The following is a 20006-nucleotide window of genomic DNA, read 5'->3' as shown; positions in this document are numbered from 1 at the left end:
TCCCTCAAAAACTCTTAAAGATATCTTTTTTAAAGTGACTGACTTGGTGTACAATCACGCCTGTCCTCTGTCTGAAACATTTAGAACAATGATTACACTTGTATGTCTTCTCCCCTGTATGAATTCTAAAATGAGTCACAAGGCTTGGCTTCTGTGTAAAGGTTTTCCCACAGTAACCGCATTTAAAAGGCTTCTCTTTAGTGTGGGTTCTCTGGTGCAAAGTAAGAGCTGTCAGTTGAAAAAACTTTTCCCACAACTCTCATATCTATGAGGTTTTTCACCTGTATGAGTTGTCACATGTCTTTTAAGACTGCATCTATGATGAAAATTCTTGCCACACTCTAGGCATGTATAAGTTTCAACTTCAGAATGTCTTTTTTGATGCGCTCTAAGGTATGCCTGTCGAGCGAATTCTTTTTACATACAGGGCACTCATAGGGTCTCTCCCCTGTGTGAAGTCGTTGGTGTCTAGAAAGGTCTGAAATACGAAGGAAACTTTCCCCACATTCAGGGCACTTGTGAAGTTCTTTGCCTGAATGGGATTTCTGGTTCCCCAAAACTTGTGAATTCTGAGCAAAACAGTCTACACTCTGAGAATTATGGGGTTTACCACCTGGACACTTTTGTTCATGGGGACTGGGATTGAGAGCTTCTTCCAGGTTAGAGACCTCAGGTTTTTCTCCTAGAAAGTAGCTCTGATCATCCACAAGCTTTGTGAAATCTGAGTGTAGATCGTCTGGGTGGATTTCATGTTGATATTTCAAGTGTTTGTAATATGTTTGTGAAATGAGGTCATGGATAGGGGTCCCCTCTAAAGTAAAAATTAGAAATATGTATCCTCTAGCTTTATCTGTTTTGAAGTATTTTCTTCATTTTCTCTCTCGAGATGAAAGCCTAAAAGAAAAACAGAAATTGCAGATGCCATCAGGTAGAAAGTGAGTGAGTTACATGTATTGGGTTTACCTCTAGTGGAAAGATAGGAACTCCTAGAGAGTATCTCAAAGAGCTTGACCCTGAAAAAGGCTGAACTTTTCCTTGCTTCTTTCTCTGGTGTTTAATGGACAATTTGTTACCTGTCTGAGAGTCAAGAAATTGTGTCACTTCTCTGGAATTCTGTAAATCCTTCTCCAATGAGTATTCACCGTTGTCTAATGGGAAGCTCAAGTTAGGATTCTCAATTCGATATCCTGGTGAAAATAAAGACGGGAAGTACGATAATGAGCCACCACGGGAGACTTCTGGTTGATTCCTTGGACTATTGGCCCCTCAACATCTTATAACTTCACAATTGCAATTACTTCACCTAAACTTCCCACATGCGTTTTATTTTTTGAAATATGGGAGCAAAACCAAAAATCAGGACTAGTTTCCTCTATTCTATGGAAGGAGTGTGAATCAATTCTACACTTAGATTAGTGTGCTGAATTATTTCTACATTTATTTAGAATATATAATTCCTGAGGTTAAGCCAAAACAAAGTTTGTCATGTTAAAACTGAAAAAACTTACGTTAAAAAGCACCAAGGAAAGAAATGTAGAAGTGGGAGTAATGAAACTGCTTACTGGAATATTTTCATGTAAGAGAACCTCAAGTTAAAATGATAACTGAACAGGGTTGTCAACCAGCAAGACCTGTCTTTATATGTTTGTTTCACCTGAAGACTATGGTGATTTTTCTTAAATTATCCTGCATAATTACCAGCGAGTGCTCTGATTATCAATCTAGAGAAAACAAGGACAATTTCCCACCAGTCACTCTCCCCTCATGTCTTACACCATCCCTCTCCTCATTGAGACCAGATGAGTCTTATACCCTCTTTTCCAAATCCCTTCTGCATCTCTGGAAAAGTTTACTGGTCTGAAATGAAATAGTGGTTGGAAAATGCTAATTTTAGGACCTACTTTTGTAGGAAAATATTTATACATTAATATTATTCACTAATATCAGCAAGTAAGTTTGGCTAATGTTATTCCAAGGGCAATTTTTGACTTCCACACACTTTATCAAAACATAGGAAGTGGAGTAAAATACATTATTTCATAGTTTCACGGACAAAAGGTAATATATTAGATTTCCAGGAAAATAAAATGAATTACAGAGAAAGTACTCTTACATTCACTGTTTTGTTAATGCTTGGATTTCAAAGCTAAGCATTGGATGGAAGAGGACCGTGCTTCAGGTAAAGTAAGACTAGAGGTCATAGATGAAAGAAAGCTGCCATCTAGTAAAAGTGTGAGAGAATTGAATCATGGGACAGTGGAAATTATCAAAGTATTAGGGTGGCAGAAACTGGGAGGCGTAGAATATCCCATTATGACAGACACAGCAAAACACAGTCCAGAGCTACAGGAACTGTCCATATGGCTATTCCCATCCCTCACAGTATGGATATGAAGCAAGTGATGCTGTAGATTTAATTGAACACCCACTGGAAAATCAGACCCACAGAACTGCGCCTTGGGTGAAAGATTAGGTATAAGACCGCGTCAATGATGAAAAGTAGCCCTAGAGTCAGAATCTATGAGAAATAAGACCAGGAGTATCCTTCCTGGGAAGCAGCGTCTCATGGATTTCTCATAAGCTTCTGCCCTCAGGTCCATGTGCTATACTCAGGACAGCACATGTCCTGTCAAAGAAGGACATCAGACAAACTCAAAGAAGCCTGAGAACTTTCTACCTTAGTTCTTCTGTCCCAGCTTCCATAGAGCCTGGCCACAAATTGGGTGCATCAGGGCAGTGCCATGCCCTAGATGCATAGAACATGTGCCCAAACTTGAGCTTCTAATGGATGTTAACCTAAGGTACTTTTCAGTTCTATGCTAATCTACTCAGTGTTGCCTGCGTGACATTCGGTTCCATGGGCATCAGGTATATCCCAGCCTCAACTCCCTGGACTATTAAAGCCCTACTCCTGAAACTACACTGATTTCCAATCCCCTACTTATACTCCCAGCACTTATCAACTAGGCTACTTTCTATTGCCCTTTGAACAATCTCACACTTTTCTGACCCCAGTATCTGTATGCTACTATTATACACTGAATAAAGTACCATCACTATACACTCTCAAACATTAGGGACTCCCAAATTAATAGGCTAAGCCCTTGATCTTGAGGCTTGCTCTTATGAAACTTATTTCTGTAATGGAGAAGCTAAGAATACCTATAATTATGTGTAAGAGTGACTCCCAGAGAACGCTGTTGTTGCTCAGATGTGGTCACTCACTCTCTAAGCACAACTCTCCAAGTAAAATCATTACCCTCCTCCCTACATGGGACATGATGTCCAGGGGTGTGAGTCTCTCTGGCAACGTGGGATTGACAATGCCTACATGACCAAAACAGGGAAAAGAAATGTAACAAAACAAGGTATCAGTGGCTAAGAGATTTCAAATCAAGTCGAGTGGCTATTCTGGACATTACTCCTGTGCAAGCTTCAGCTAGATATTGCTGACTGCCATGGTATGCCGAGCCCCAACCTGTAAACCTTAAGGAATATCCAGGGATATATCAGAGACTCGTCTTACAAATGTTTCACTCAATACGTTTATTTTTCTGAAACCTAAAGCCTCCAGATGGTTCCTAGGCCCGATAAACCAGGAGTTACCAGTCTCTAGAAGAACATCATCCAGTTGGATGCCCCTACCCCATAATGTCAACAGCCCTTTTCAACATGAAGAAGTTAGAATGGACATTGTCCCAATATTTCTAAAGCTTGTGAGAAGGATCAAAGGAGGAGTTGCAATAGAGATGACAGGATTTTTTAAATGAGTGTGGCTGCTGAATCATTTAAATGATAATTCCTTTCAGTCTCCAGGGTCTTGGAGCAGTTAGAGGGAAATACCTGAATTTGTGGAACTGTAACCTATGCCAAATGCTGAGATTTGTTCTATAACTCCTTATTAAAATGTACTTTGAAATTTACCGCTTTTTTGTATATATGTTCTATTTTACAATTAAAAAAATGTTTGAAAATACCATCACTAAAGTATAATCAAGGAACACTCCTTAGATGGTGTTTACAGGGTGGTGCGACGGTGGCCCAGTGGTAGAATTCTCACTGCCATGCTGGAGGCCCCGGTTCGATTCCTGGTACCTGCCCATGCAACAAATAAAAGGTGTTTGCAGATGTTCGTCCAACTTCTGCCTGCCAATATGGTGAAAATAGCCATGGTTCTTCTCATAAGAGAAAGATGAAACGGTTTGATGATAATACGCAGTATCATCAAACAGACAAATCATCTGACAGACATCTAGACAGGGACACTCTCATACACTGTGGTGGGTGCGTATGCTGGTACAATACTTTTGGAGGACAATTTGACAATATCTACTTAATTCTCAATGCATTGGCCAACTAATCAATTGATCCCCCTTCTAGCATTTGACCCTATCAACACATGCACCTAGAAGGATACTCACTGCATGTTTTATAGCTTAGTTCCAGGATTTTAGGTTTAATATTGAATGACAGTCAGAAGCGAAATCTCCATGTGTACTTCTGCCGGCGAGGCTCTTCTCATTAGCCTCTATGTCAGCCAGTCTGTGTTGGCCCAATAACCACTGCAGTGACAAGTTATTTTTACAGCAGCAGAGGTAAGAGAATTTATTTGCTCGTCAGAAGATAAAAATGAGGGCCTCAAAGATGGAAGCCAAAGCCCCTTTCCTGACATTCAATAATATTTTCTGTCTTTCACTCAAAACATCCACTAGAATATTAGTTTTCCAGTGATGATAATGCGTTGCCCAGGGTATACACTGCTTGACTTAATAAATGGAAGGAAAGAAAGAAAACACTAGCAGAAACATGGAAGCATGGGGTGTGTGACTTTTAAAATATATTCACAAATTCTTTGCTGTTCCTCACTTCAGGAGGTGAACCTTAATTCTCCTTCCATTACATGTGTTTGGGACTCAGTAATTCTCTCCTAATGAACCGAATATGGAAGAAGTGATGTCGTATTGGGACTCGGCTATAAAAGGCACTGCTGCTACGTCATTTGTCTCCCTTGGATTGCTGGCTTTGGGAGAAGGTGTGCGCTATGTCGTTGAGGACACTAGAGCAATTTATGGAAGGGCCCTCACACCAAGGCACTGAGACCTCCTGCCAACATCAGAGTGGAGAGCCAACTTCTGAATGGCTGCCCCAACCTAGTTAATCTTTCAGATGACTGCAGAACCTACTGTTCTCATGACAGTAAACAAGTTGCCTCTACTTTATAAAAATGTAGAAGCCTTAAACTAACGTTTGAGTAATTTATTATGCAGCAATAGATATCTAATACCAGAAGGGAAGAAGCAATCTGAGTTGAACAGAGAAGGTGCTTTGACTATGAATATCCCCGCCCCCGCAACATGCTCAGGTAATATCTTTAACATAATTCCATTAACAGAGACTCTGTGCCATTAAGTTGCCAATGGGCCATGAAAAAAAAACACACTGGGTATTTGGATAGCTTACCATACATCACTTACTCCAGCAGGATAATCTGAAGAAATTAAAGCTACAAGAGTCTTCTGATACTTTTCAGACAGCACTTGTTCTCTCTCTATTCTGCTTTAAAATATTTTTTAACTTTTTAATCGTATAGTACAATATATATACAAAGCAAAGAAACAAAAAAAGCGATAGTTTTCAAAGCGCTATTCCACAAGTAGTTACAGGACATATCCCAGAATTTGTCATGGGCTACTATATGATTCTCTTGCATTTTTCCCTTCACCTGCTCCAGAATATAGGAGGCTAGAAGGCTCAGATTTTTTTTTATCATCACAATCGATTTTTTTTCTTTTTCTGAAAAAATAACCTATATATATACAAAAAAGGCAATAAGTTTCAAAGCACAGCACCACAATTGGTTGTACAACATACTTCAGAATTCGGTATGGGTTACAATACTGGAGACTAAAAGAAATATCAGTACAATGATTCAGCAATCATATTCATTTGTCAAACCCTAACTTCTCTGCATAATTCCACTATCAACTTTGATCTTTCTACCACTTTTTAGGGGTATTTGGACTATGCTCATTCTACCTTTTTCATGTGAGAAGGGCTGTCAATAAGAGGTTGGAGATGGAACTTGCTGGTGTTCTGGAAAGGCTGGCCCTTTTAGGTTTCAGGACTTATCTGGTCCAGGGACCCATCTGGAAGTGGTAGGATTCTGGAATGTTACCCTAATGTATGGAACCTTTGTAAATCTTATATATTGCCCTAGGTGTTCTTTAGGATTGGCTGGAATGGTCCTGGTTGGGGTTTGGCAAGTTATGATAGGTACCAACGTCTAACTGAAGTTTGAGTAAGAGTGATCTCTAGAGTAGCCTCTAGACTCTACTTGAACTCTCGCAGCCACTGATACCTTATTTGTAATACTTCTTTTCCCCCTTTTGGTCAGGATGGCATTGTTGATCCCACAGTGCCATGGCCAGGCTCATCCCTGGGAGTCATCTTCCATGTCACCAGACAGACTTTCACCCTTGGATGTCATGTCTCACGTAGGGGAGGGGGCATCAATTTCACTTACAGAGTTGGGATTAGAGAGAGTGAAGCCACATCTGAGCACCAAAAGAGGTCCTCCAGAAGTAACTCTTAGGCATACCTATAGGTGGTCTAAGCTTCTCTGCTGCCTACATAAGCGTCACAAGAGGAAGCCTCAGGATCAAGGGCATGGCCTATTGATTTGGGTGTCCCTAAAGTCTGACACAGTATCAGGGGATTCCCTGTTGGTAAGGTTTAATAGTTCCATATTTATCTCCTATCGCTCAAGGGACTTTGCCATTACTTTTTGATTATCTGCTTACTATAATCTAGGATGTATTCAGGCATTGCATTAACCTATACGGGATTAAAGGACCTCTTTCTTATTCTGGGCTTCCTGTGTTTCTATTGTTCAAATGAGCTATACAGATAGGTTGAGTTAGATTATGCGCTACAGAAAATTTCAGTTCCAGACCAAATAAACCTTTCTTCCTATGGTCTTAAAGAGTATGTGTGGGTCTAAAATATAGACAATGTCTTCCTTACCCCTATGTTCTGAATTACGTTAACACCAACCTGATCGGCTTTCGTTCTTATCTCTGAATATCAGGTTATAACTATATAAAACAGCCTCTCAAAATCTAGAAACAATAATTACCACTCGGGACTTAATGTGTCTGCTCTAAAAGCTTACAATCCAGGCCCCTCTTTACTTACAAACATTTTCTAAAGGACACCATACCATTGTTGTTCTTTTGTTTCTGGCTCATTTTGCTTCACCAAATGTCCCACCACATGCTCATTCACACTGTTGCATGCCTCACGACTTCATTCCCTTTTGTAGAAGCACAACCTTCATTCATAAGTACACACCATCGTTCACCAATGTACTTCTCCCGTCAGTGCATGCTTCAGCCACCTGCACTCATTAGGCATCATATATAGTGCCCGAGTCCACAGTCCATCAAAATTCTCAATTTTAGATAATTTCATTGTTCCCAAGCGAAAGAAAACCAATGAACACACGCTTACTAAATAGGAAAACTAAACCTCCTAACTCTTGTCCCTCATCCCATTATTTACCTCTGCTATTGCTGTGGTAGCGCTGATGGTTTCCTTCTGAAAACAGTCCATAGCATGCAATAGCAGTTTCCCCCCTGTACCTTGGACTTCAACTCTCTTTGTATACACGAATCATACTTTTGCAAGAAGTAATTCTTGCAAAAACAAATTTATATTTCTAGCATTAATCAGTGGGACAGGTAGATCTATACAATCGCTTTCAAACTTGTTCTTCTGCAATACGGTAACATTACTTATGGACGCACTAGAGAACCACCTTCACATCCATCTATTCCCTTACACTGGAGTTCAACCTCATTAGATAACCGTTCATCCATCTCTACCTTCTATGTATCTCTAAGTCCCCTATATTCTGTATTAAAAGCCTCTGATTCTGTTTTTATGATGGTCATAAAAGTGGAATCATCCAGTTTCTATCCTTTAGTGTCTGCCTTATTTCATTCAGCATTATGTCCTCAAGGCTCATCCATCTTGTCATGTGCTTCAAGAAGTCATTTCGTCTTACTGCTGCATAATATTCCAACGTATGTATATACCACATTGTGTTGACCCACTCGTCCGTTGATGGGCATTTGGTTTGCTTCCATCTTTTGGCGATAGTGAACAATGCTGCTATGAATAATGCTGCAGCACAGGTATAGGCACAGGTTGGTGATATTAAGTTAGGGCTTGTGAACGTGGGCGCCCAGTGTCTAGGGTGGTGGTAGTTGTGCGAGTGCACAGGTCTGGGGGGCGTAGCCGTGGTGGATGCTGGTGTAGGGCATGGGGCCCTTTGTGCACCCGTGTAGAGCTGTGACAGCAGGTCAGCATTATGCCTTCGTGGAGAGGGGCAGATGTGACCTGGCTTCGCAGGTTATCTCTTTCTCAGAGCTGGAAAGTGTGACTGAAGACCGTGTGCATGCACAGGTCTAGGAGTGCTGGAACTAATATTCCCAGAGCTGAAGGATGTGATTGGGGGTGCAGGTGCATGCACGGGTCTAGGAGTACCCTAAACTGACTCGCAGAGATCCAGGGGAGGCGGGGTGAGGCTCTGAGCCTCTATGGGTGGGGGATGGGTGTAACCTGGGTATGAAGGTATGTGCTGTCAGTTTTATGCACTGGCAACAGCCTGCAGGCTACGGCGGGAGGGGGTTTTAGTGCTCAGGAGGGGTGCAGGAGAGGTGGATTGGCCTGCACTTGGGATGGGGGTGTGGGGCAGGCATGCGCGCTGGGGGTTGGTGGGGCAGGGGCACTTGGAGAGTAGGGAGTGGGGGCGGGTGACAGGGTTCACATCTGTGGGGTGTGAGGTGAGTCGTGGGTTGGAGGGCGGTGATGGCAAGGGTAGCCTGCTCAAGGAACACGGCCTGGCTTACTTGCTAGTCCCCATCTCCCTGTCTGTGCACTTCCGCAGGCTCCGCGCCTCTGCGCCTCCACTCCAGCTTTCTGCTTCTCAGTTCCTCAGCCTCTGCAACCAGGGCTCCCACATATGGTGCAGAAAGCTCTCCCAGGTCAGCTGCACTCTTGAATTGCCCTCTCAGTCACCCTCCCATCCCTTCTCTAACTTTTTCTGTGGAGCAGGCCTGAACTCGAGTTACCCTTTTAGGCCATCTCCCTGGAACTCCTTCTGCTTTAAATTTTCATTGCGTATATTCTTCACCACCAGAAAGATAAAAATTTGACGTTTTGCATAGACGTTTATGGTGAAACCTTACCAACTGAGATGAAAAAGCAAATACTTCACACTGAAAACATGTCCCAGTTTCATTATAGTACTTTTGAACCCCACATTTTCAAAAGCATAATGTATTTTATATTTTTAGGATTAGCACTTCTGTTGATTTCTAATGACTACAGACATTTTGATATTACTGCATATCTGTAGCAAGCAGAAGTGTCCGTTGAGTTCCCACGAGGTTTCCTTTGTTTGTTTTAAACTAATGTCTTTCATAGATTATTTTCTGTTGCACAAATGAAATTCTTCACAGGTTGCATTACATTCAGCTCGGTTCCTTTTCCTAGTCAGCTGTTTAGTTAGGCAAGGTATTTCCTATATTCGTATTTTATAGGCTTCCTGCTAGTAATCCCTTCAAACTCTTGAACGTGTTTTCTCTTCCTTTTTGATGCTCCCATTACCTAATATCTTAAGTTTTCATCCTGCAGCATTTCAGCGATCTTGTTTCTAACTTACTAAGTGTTCCTGTATATAAGGAGGACAGCAATACTCTTAATTTAAAAGCATAACCTCCTATGGCTAGATCTCTGTATATTTATCCAATCTTTGAATGCTAATTCATTATTTTAACACACCATAGACCCTAATATTACAGATTTCTTGAATTACCTCTATTAACTCTTGTCTTTCCTATCTCTATTGGAACCTTTCACAGTGAGAGGAGTCTAACTATAGGAAATGTTTGTACAGATGATTGTTAATGTGCTTCACATGCTCTCATTTCTCAGGAATATATATTTCTTCATACAATGTCTTGCTCCCAACAAAGGGATAAAAGGATTTAGCTTAGGTTTTTTGTTCATCAGTATGCAAATCCTTTAGTTATTTACTAATGGAGGATGTTTCCAAGATATATTTTTACCATGGTCCTTTTTGCAGGCAGGTATACACCTATATACATACATACATACATACATACATACATACATGCATACATCTGTCTATCTATGCACACACACACACACACACACACACACACACACACAGTCATTCCATATATAGCAAACAACCTAGCTTTCAGCTGACAGGAAACATAATCTAGTAATTTGTCCCATTATTTCAAAAAATTTTTTCCATTCTACCACTATTCTATGCTTTCCATTCACTCTATATCACAAGAGATTCATTTACCACATCAAAGAATGGTCATTTAAAAACACAGTAGTAGTTGAAGTCATTATGTAATAATGGAACAGTAAGTCTTACAGCATTTTGCAAAGCATAAAAATCAGTTTAAACCACAATGACAAAGGGGCCATCCATTATCACTCTCCAAACAGTATTTTTTACGTGTTTAATTAAGTCCTTCTTACTCTCACTTGTGTATGAAATACATGAAATTCCCCCATGCTTTGTTGAGTGAAGTATAAAATCAAGATTCATGTTGGTGTCTGGCATCATGTGTGATCTTTATACGTGGCACTGTTGCTAATCAGTCAATGTGGAGAATTGTAACGCACATGCAGAAAAACTTATATTAAAGGTTACCACCTGAGTTCTTCCACTTGTTGCGGACAAAAATATGGGGTTTTAAAAACTCTTAAATACACTATGAAATGTAGGGTCTGTAAAGATTGGAATATCAATGACAACATTTTAGACAATTCCCCTTTGATTACAGTATCTGTACATAGGTACCTGTTGGATTTTCCTCTTTATTACCTCTATTTAAAACAAGAGAGACTTCCAGAGAAGATGGTGGCTTAGTAAGAAGCGCGGATCTTAGTTCCTCCTCCAGAACAGCTACTAGGGAAGTAGAAAAGATACAGAACAGCTCCTGGAGCCACGACAAAGATCAAAAAGACAGCGTACCCCATCCTGGAATGGCTGACTGGCTGGGAGAACCCGCTCCAGTGAGATCGTCGAGGGGCGCGGGCTTCCCTGGGCCGGGGCGGCAAGCAGCCGGAGTCCCTCCTTTCGTCCTTCCCGGGCCAGCTGGGAGAAGTGGACAGCGGTCCCCTCAAGCCGCGGCGGCTGGCGACCCCCCCACATGCGGCCCCCAAACCAACTGGGAGAAATTGGATCGGAGATCCCCAGACCGTGGAGAATGGTGAACGGGGTCCCTTCCAGACACGTGACTTCCCGTCCGGCTTGGAACGGTGCACTTCCCGGGCCCTCCCCACGCTTGGCGCGCCGGGCAGACTAGGAGATTCAGAGGGGCGCTCTCCGGGCTGCGGCGGCCGGCGCCCTCCCTGCGTTCGGATCCCCGGGCCGGCTGGCACTCTTCCAAGCCGCTTCGGCTGGTGAACCTCCCCCACTGCGAGAGTTTTCCAAAGTTAAAGGAGCCACAGCAGCTTTTACTGGTGGGACCCACAGACAAACGTGTGCCACAAGCACCACCTACTGGACAGGATGAGAAAAACAGAACCCAGAGATTTCACAGAAAGATCTTTCAACCTGCAGGGTCCAACACCCAGGGAAATATGACTAAATGCCCAGACGCCAGCAGAAGATAATGGATCACGTTCAGAAAATTGAAAATATGGCCCAGTCAAAGGAGCAAACCAATAGTTCAAAGGAGATACAGGAGCTGAGACAACTAATGCTGAATATATGAACAGAAATGGAAAACCTCTTCAAAAACGAAATCGATAAATTGAGGGAGGACATGACAAAGAAATGGGTTGAACAAAAAGAAGAAATAGAAAAACTGAAAAAACAAATCGCAGAACTTATGGAAGTGAAGGATAACGTAGAAAAGATGGAAAAAACAATGGATACCTACAATGATAGATTTAAAGAGACAGAAGATAGAATTAGTGATTTGGAGGATGGAACATCTGAAGTCCAAAAAGAAACAGAAACTATAGGGAAAAGAATGGAAAAATTTGAACATTTTTCAAAAGGGAACTGAAGGACAATATGAACCGCACAAATATAGTGTTGTGGGTGTCCCAGAAGGAGAAGAGAAGGGAAAAGGAGGAGAAAACCTAATGGAAGAAATTATCACTGAAAACTTCCCAACTCTTATGAAAGACCTAAAATTACAGATCCAAGAAGTGCGCACACCCCAAAGAGAATAGACCCAAAAAGGCGTTCTCCAAGACACTTACTAGTTAGAATGTCAGAGGTCAAAGAGAAAGAGAGGATCTTGAAAGCAGCAAGAGAAAAACAATCCATCACATACAAGGGAAACCCAATAAGACTATGTGTAGATTTCTCAGCAGAAACCAGGGAAGCTAGAAGACAGTGGGATGATATATTTAAATTACTTAAAGAAAAAACTGCCAACCAAGACATCTATATCCAGCAAAATTGTCCTTCAAAAATGAGGGAGAAATTAAAACATTCTCAGACAAAAAGTCACTGAGAGAATTTGTGACCAAGAGTCCAGATCTCCAAGAAATACTAAAGGGAGGAATAGAGTCAGATACAAAAAGACAGAAGAGAGAGGTATGGAGAAGGGTGTAGAAAGAAGGAAAGTCAGATAGGATATATATATACAAAAGGCAAAATGGTAGAGGAAAATATTATCCAAACAGTAATAACACTAAGTGTTAATGGACTGAATTCCCCAATCAAAAGACTAGACTGATTATCTTACCCTGTTTCTAACTCCTGCTGGACTCTGTTACCAATGACATATTTCAAGTTTATTGGAGCGGAAGGGATACAGACTGTGCAACAGGACTAGATACAAAAACTCAAAAATGGACAGCACAATAATACCTAATTGTAAAGTAATCCTGTTAAAACACTGAATGAAGCTGCATCTGAGCTATAGGGTTTTTTGTTGTTGTTTTTTACTATCATTACTACTTTTATTTCTTTTCTCTATATTAACATTTTATATCTTTTTCTGTTGTGTTGCTAGTTTCTCTAAACTGATGCAAATGTACTAAGAAACGATGATCATGCATCTACGCGATGATGTTAAGAATTACTGAGAGCATAGGTAGAACGGTATGATTTCTAAATGTTGTGTTAATTTCTTTTTTTATTTTTATTTTTTTTCTTTTTTTCTTTCTTTCCGTTAATAAAAAATAAAAAAATTAAAAATAAAATAAAAAAAAGACATAGACTGGCAGAATGGATTAAAAAACAGGATCCTTCTATGTGCTGTCTACAGGAAACACATCTTAGACCCAAAGATAAACATAGGTTGAAAGTGAAAGGTTGGGAAAAGATATTTCATGCAAATAACAACCAGAAAAGAGCAGGAGTATCTAACTAATATCAACAAATTAGACTTCAAATGTAAAACAGTTAAAAGGGACAAAGAAGGACACTATCTACTAATAAAAGGAACAATTAAACAAGAAGACATAACAATCATAAATATTTATGCACCGAACCAGAATGCCCCAAATATGTGAGGAATACACTGCAAACACTGAAAAGGGAAATAGACACATACCATAATAGTTGGAGACTTCAATTCACCACTCTCATCAATGGACAGAACATCTAGACAGAGGATCAATAAAGAAATAGAGAATCTGAATATTACTATAATGAGCTAGACTTAACAGACATTTATAGGACATTACATCCCACAACAGCAGGAGACACCTTTTTCTCAAGTGCTCATGGATCATTCTCAAAGATAGACCATATGCTGTGTCACAAAGCTCGCCATGTGTAAGTTTTCTGCAAAGTGGTAAAATATAAAGAACTGACTGTTTCAATCTTATGCTATGTGCTCATGTATAAAGAACTCACTATGTGTCAGTGGTGTGCTAAGTTTTAAAGTATAAAGGACTCACTATGTGTCAGTCTGGTGCTTGGTAATAAAGTACAAAACACTCACTGTATGTCAGTACTGTGCTAAGTGTTAAAGTATAAAGAAATCACTGTCAAAAGTCCTAAAGCGTAAAGAACTTACCATGGGTCAGGTTTGTGCCAAGCATGAAAGAAAGAATGCTGAACAAGAAGATAACTTATTTTCTCTTTTGTCAAGCATGGCCCTTGCCTCTTTCAAGGTTTCTCTTAATCATAGGGCCTTATCTTTGGTGTTGATGATTTTTTTATTCATTCATCATCTTAGGGTTAAACTCCACTTGGTGTCTTCTTTAGATTGGGGCCACTGGACAAGATTCCCTCCCCCTAGGGACTTTCTGTATCTCAGAAGGTTTGAGTGCTGCTAAACTTTATCCACACATGCTACGATAAAAGGCTGCTTGCCTGAGCATATTCTCTGGTGTTTAAAAGGTGGACATTATGACCGAAACTTTTACCTCATTTCTGACTTTGATACGATGTCTCTGCTGGGTGAATTTCTATGATGAATTTATAGATTCATGAATTTATAGACGGTTTATGCTAAGAGTGGAACTTTTCCCACACCAAAAACATCTGTATTGTTTATCATATTAGTGATATGCGTGGGTTTTCTCTTCAGTGTGAATATGCTGGTGCTTAATGAGGGCAGACCTAATTCTGAAAATTTCCCTACATTCCTAGGTATTTAAAACATTTCTCCCATAAAACTGCTCTTGTGATGGCCATAAGATTCTGAAGCTCTCATTTATAAACTCATTCATTCCTTTGTCCCTTGGCACATCTTTATGGGGTTTTACAACACTCCGTGCATACTCCTTTGACTCTTCATTTTCCGGGAGCATTTACTCTGGCCTGCACAGATATACTTTGTCACGTGGTGCTTGTAATTCTAATGCTGGCACATCATTCCCAGTGTCACTTCTGAGTTTTAACCTTGTTGGAATAAACAGAAGAATCAGTCATGCCTGTCCCAGTACAAGGAAACCACAGGGATTGTGAGAATAGCGAGACCAATGTCATAATTTATAGGAAAAACTGATATCTAATCCCATCCAGACAAGATGGCACAGACCCGATTCTCTCAGCACATCCCGGATAAGCACTACCGGAAACGCTGTAAAGAAGTCAAACCACAACCAGAGGAGAAATCTTAAAACTGGTAAAGGAGGGTCAACTGGTTTGGAACCCCAGCACGGCAAGAGTAACGTGGCACCAACTAACATGAAGAAGACACTCCAGATCCAGTGTTTTCTGATACTTAGCAATGCCCGAGAACACCACCCAGTATGATTTTGCTTGCGGTACAAAAGGGAATCATTGTGAAAACATCAACCAAGCCTGAAACCTTTGGACCAGCAGGCCAACCTGGAGGCCAGCCCACAGAAAAGGTCAGAAGATGTACTCTCCTTCTACACTGGGTCTGAGACACCCAATGTAGGAGATTGTCCTGTAAACTCTCAGAACTAGTGAATGGATCCCAGAGACCTTGAGGCCTGAGATTCCCAACCCAGCACAGGGGACAAAGTCATGGCAAAGGATCTAACAAGAGGCCCAGCCACAAGCTGTGGCTCAACCCAGGAAGTTTTTTTTCCCTTCAGGTGTGAGTCTCCCCTTATCCACTGAGAGGTATCCGGGTGCCGGGACGGGGGAAAAAATCTTCCACCCCCAACCTTACACAGAACGTACAAGGACCAGAGGGAACATCAGTAGAAATAGTGAAAACAAGAAGGCCAATATTAACACCACAGAGGCACTGAAACAATTAAACTGTCCTCTGCATCATGGCCCAAGGTCGTGGGAAGGAACTTGCATGCTCTGCTAAAACAGGGTGTCTGCAACTGTAAATTTACATCATACACGAATCCAAGAACGACATCACTTGGGTGAGCATAGTTATCCTGGCCAAATGGAATAAAACTGGAAATCAATAACAGAAAAGCGAGGGCAAACGTCACTATAAATTCGAAAAGGGAGAAATACACTTCCAGGTAATCTGTAATTCAAACAGGACATCACAATGACATTAAAACATACAGAGAAGAGAAAGAAAACAATAGTATAATATACGAAAATATGGAGAAAGTACCTAGAGCCATGCTTAGAAAGAAACGTACTGCCTTAAATGTCACATTAGAAAGGAGGGAGGCCCCACTGAACTACGTTCTTACAACAATAAACTAGAACAAGCAAGCAAAAAACCTAACGGTAACAGAAGTAAGGAGAGATCACAATATAAGTCAAAAACGAGAGGAAATGAATGAAACCAAAGACTTTCTTTTGGCAGAACAAAATCAATAAAATCAATAAACTTTGAACCAAAATAAAAAAAAGAGAGGGTACAAATCAAAAGTAACATGAAAAAAATGGAAGATATCACTACAATTTCTATTAAGAAAAGAATAATAAGGGATTACTACAAACAGATTTATCCTCACATGTTTGATAAGTTAGACGAAATGGGCCAATTCCTCAGAAATTCCCAACTACGAGAATTTCACTAGTATGAAATAGATAACCTCAACATCAGCGTATATATTAAAGAAATTTAATTTACAATTGACAAGGTCCTGGAAAAGAAATCCCCATGCTCACATGGTGTCCTTGGCAAATTCTTCAAAGCCTTAAAGAATTAAATCCAATTTTATACAACTTTTATAAAACATAGAAGGGGAGACGATCTGATACATACAGGATTTCTATGCTGAACGTTACAATTCTAAGAAGTAAACAAAGATGACCTCAAAGGGAAAGGGGCATGGTTACCTAGAGAGGCGATGGTCTCACGGACTTCTCGCATGACACCAATGTAGAGAACCTTCTGAGCGTGGTTCAGTATCTTCCACTCTTCCCGGGTAAAATATATGGCCACATCTTCAAATGTCAACGATTTCTAAAGAAGAGAATGGACTTTAGTGCAGGACCTTCCTCTCCCATAACAGTCCCGTCACCTGTCTCTAGTATGTGAAAGGCCAGAAAACTGAAGGAAGTATGTCAAGGATTTCCAAGACAAAGAGAAAGCAGAAAAGAAGGATCCAAAGGGATGCGTAAGCAGTGGGAGATCTTCATTCTCGTGATGACAATCCTAGCTGTCCAGGAGAGACCATGTGGAAGTAACAACGAACTTGCCTGAGAGCACCTGCTGAGCACAGGCAATTTCAAATGCTGATAAGGGAATGAACTGGAAAGTATTGCTCACCTGGGATTCAGGCAAGGTGGAATGCCATTCCATCTTCAACTGGTTGGTGCTCCTCTGTTCAGAAAGGGCCAGGATCAGTTCAGAAAGCCCTGCAGGAGATACAAAAGAGCTTGAGGAAATTCCTCTCTTTTTTGTTCATGAACATCTTGAACTGATTTCTACAACAGAGAATATCCAGACTCTTTCAGTAAAGGTGTTACATATTCACACGTGCGTGTGTAGTGCCCAGAAGTGTCCATCTCATTGGACATAAGAACCAAATATCTATCAACCCATAGAAATGAATCCCCCGTTGGCTCTTTCCCTTTTTCTCCCGAAAGTAATTAATTAATGCAAATACAATATTTGTACCTATCATGACCTGAAACGTTCTGTGATTTGGGCAACATTTAGAGGTGTTTGAAAAGGAAGAATGCTGCCTACAGTGGAAAGTAGGAAATGCGGGACACTTTTCCTTTTATTGCTTTGTTTCCAGGTGCACCCCGCTATTCCTATTCTATCTCTAGGGGTATTTCTGATCCCAATTCTTCATCTCCCTTTTAAGGACAGGGTGTCTGCAAAACTTCCTGATAGGGCTTATCTTCTCCAATATACTAAGGAGCAGGTTATATGGTGTTAAGTTGTGTGGCTTGGGTATTTTGGGATCCTCACCAATCTCCTGTTGCTGGACTCCTGTACTCCCACCTTGGAGATGTCATAATTGACAACATGGCTGAGCACACAGAAAACACCCACGACATTCAAGCTGAACCAAATACTACCACCGCGCCAAGGAGCTGATCATTCTAAGGAAGCTCCTCACTCTTTCTCCTGCAGGTTCTGTTTCTTTGTGAGGATTTGGGTCCAGCTTTTCCCGCTCTAGTCTGTATATATTCCAAATTTCTTCGTCCTGTTGCACACCCACTGGTTGGAACTTTGCCTTATGCCTCTTGAACCCAGGGACCTCTGCTGCTACCCCCAAGGGCACTGCCTGCATCCCAGCTCATGGACCGTATCCTAGAAACAATCCTCATCTTCATTACCACAAAGCCACATTTGGTTTTGGAATGGTGGTGGAGGGGAAACACATTACAGTCCACAGTTGGGAAATGTGAGGCACTAAAGGAAGTAACTAAAAAACAGAAGACACACCAAGCCACCTTTTCCCCACAAAGGTCTATACTCACAAACTGCGGAAATTGGCATAAAGTGAAGCAAACTGTGGAGAACGCCAGACCTGCCACCTGCTGCCCCACCTCTGGGCCCTCAGCCACAGCTCAGCCCCCTAGCAGGCAGAAAGCAATTATTTTTTCTATGGCCATGATCAACCCTGCCGGAAGTTTAGAAACATGTGAACTGACACTCATTGGGTATAAGAGGAGCATTGAGTTCATGCAACTATTTATTTCTGTACTTCTTAGAACAACTTCCAAATGTCAGCGGGCACAATGGGTTTAAAGGAATGTCTGGTTCCTTGATGCCCACAGCAGCTTTAGAGCTATACGGATACTTTCCATGGTTTTGTATAAGCGTAGGCTGATGTCTCTGAGTCTGAAGTGACGTGTTGTGTCATGATACCATAAGCCAGGGTAAGGAAATGTTTCTTCAGCTGCAGCGATAGATATTATTGATGCTTACCCCTTCCCGCACTCACCTCACTCCCGCCAACCCACGGGGTTACTCTTCCTCTACATGGAAACTCGAGTATCGCCCATAGGCACGCTGCAGGCAGGCAGCCTCCGAGTGTGTATCAGCCACACCCCCGGGTTCTATCTGCTCATAGGGTAGACTGAGGTTGCCTCAGGAGGTTAGAAGTGAGGCAGGTGCCTGGGTACCTGCTTGGGAAGACAGATCCACTGGCACTCAGGCCGAACGCCGTGCAATGACGGTGCCACCGTCCATGAATGATGATGCCACCCACTGAAAATAAATGATTGAGTCCCGCACAGCCCCCATCCCCGCCACACTGCTGCCCCAGAGGCTGCCAAGGACGAGGTCCACCCCATCTTCAGTGTTCTCTGAGAGAACTCAAAGAGAAAGTTTCCTCAGACAGTCTGTCCCGGCTTCCGTGGGGACCACGTCCCTTTCCTCAGTCTCCACTACAAAGTTCACCCCCTCCCCTCTTGTGTGGGGAGCGATGCTGTGCGCCCTGCCCCTCTCTGGGAGTCCGTATCCCAGACCCACCGGTTCTGGCGAGCCCAGTGCCCAGGGTGAGGCAGCACGTGCCTTGGTGAATCCGGCCTCAGCCGACCCCTCCCTCCCTACCGGGGATCCTGCTTCGAATCACCTTTCTTGGGTCGAGATTAAAGGAACTGATTCGTTGTCGGGGCCTTGGTGGCAGCTGCTGCCTTCCGTCTGCTCGTGGAGTCTCAGTGCAGCAGATGAGGAACCACCCTGAGGCTCCTTCACCTCCTTCGGAAAGGGTCTCCAGGCCCTCCTACAGCTAGAGGAGGCCTGGACACTGCTCTTTCCGTAGAAGACTGCGAGAATAGCGACGCTAGGGTTGCAGGCTCCTAGCCCGGCCCTGAAACCTACAGTGCGTCCACACTGTCCTGGCCAGGCGAAGAGCAGCGACGGGAGGCGTGAAGTTCCAGCATCCTCCTGGGCCAGTGCCAGTCCCCGGATGTTGTGGGTCCCGCGAGAAAACATGGGCTGGTTGGGAGGGGCCTCCCCGCCAGCTGCACGTGCGCACTGGCCTTTCGGTGGTATTGGAGAGCAGGAGCTGCCCCCCACCTCCCACCCCCCACCCCGATCTCCATCTCCTCTCGAGGCAGATTGGGGGACGTGAGACCCCTCCTGAGAGCATGACTGTCATCACCCCTCTCCAGGAAAAAAAAT

The 20006-nt window shown here is 42.3% G+C and overlaps 1 pseudogene; it reads right to left on the bottom strand.

Annotated features, from left to right (window-relative positions):
• Positions 1-4: 4 nt before the first annotated feature.
• LOC143671724 (zinc finger protein 613-like) lies at positions 5-19785 on the bottom strand (annotated as a pseudogene).
• Positions 19786-20006: the final 221 nt, after the last annotated feature.

Source organism: Tamandua tetradactyla, chromosome X (assembly GCF_023851605.1).
Source record: "Tamandua tetradactyla isolate mTamTet1 chromosome X, mTamTet1.pri, whole genome shotgun sequence".
Lineage (NCBI taxonomy): Eukaryota > Metazoa > Chordata > Mammalia > Pilosa > Myrmecophagidae > Tamandua > Tamandua tetradactyla.
The sequence above is the reverse complement of the archived record's forward strand: the minus strand, read 5'-3'. Positions and strand labels throughout refer to the sequence as shown.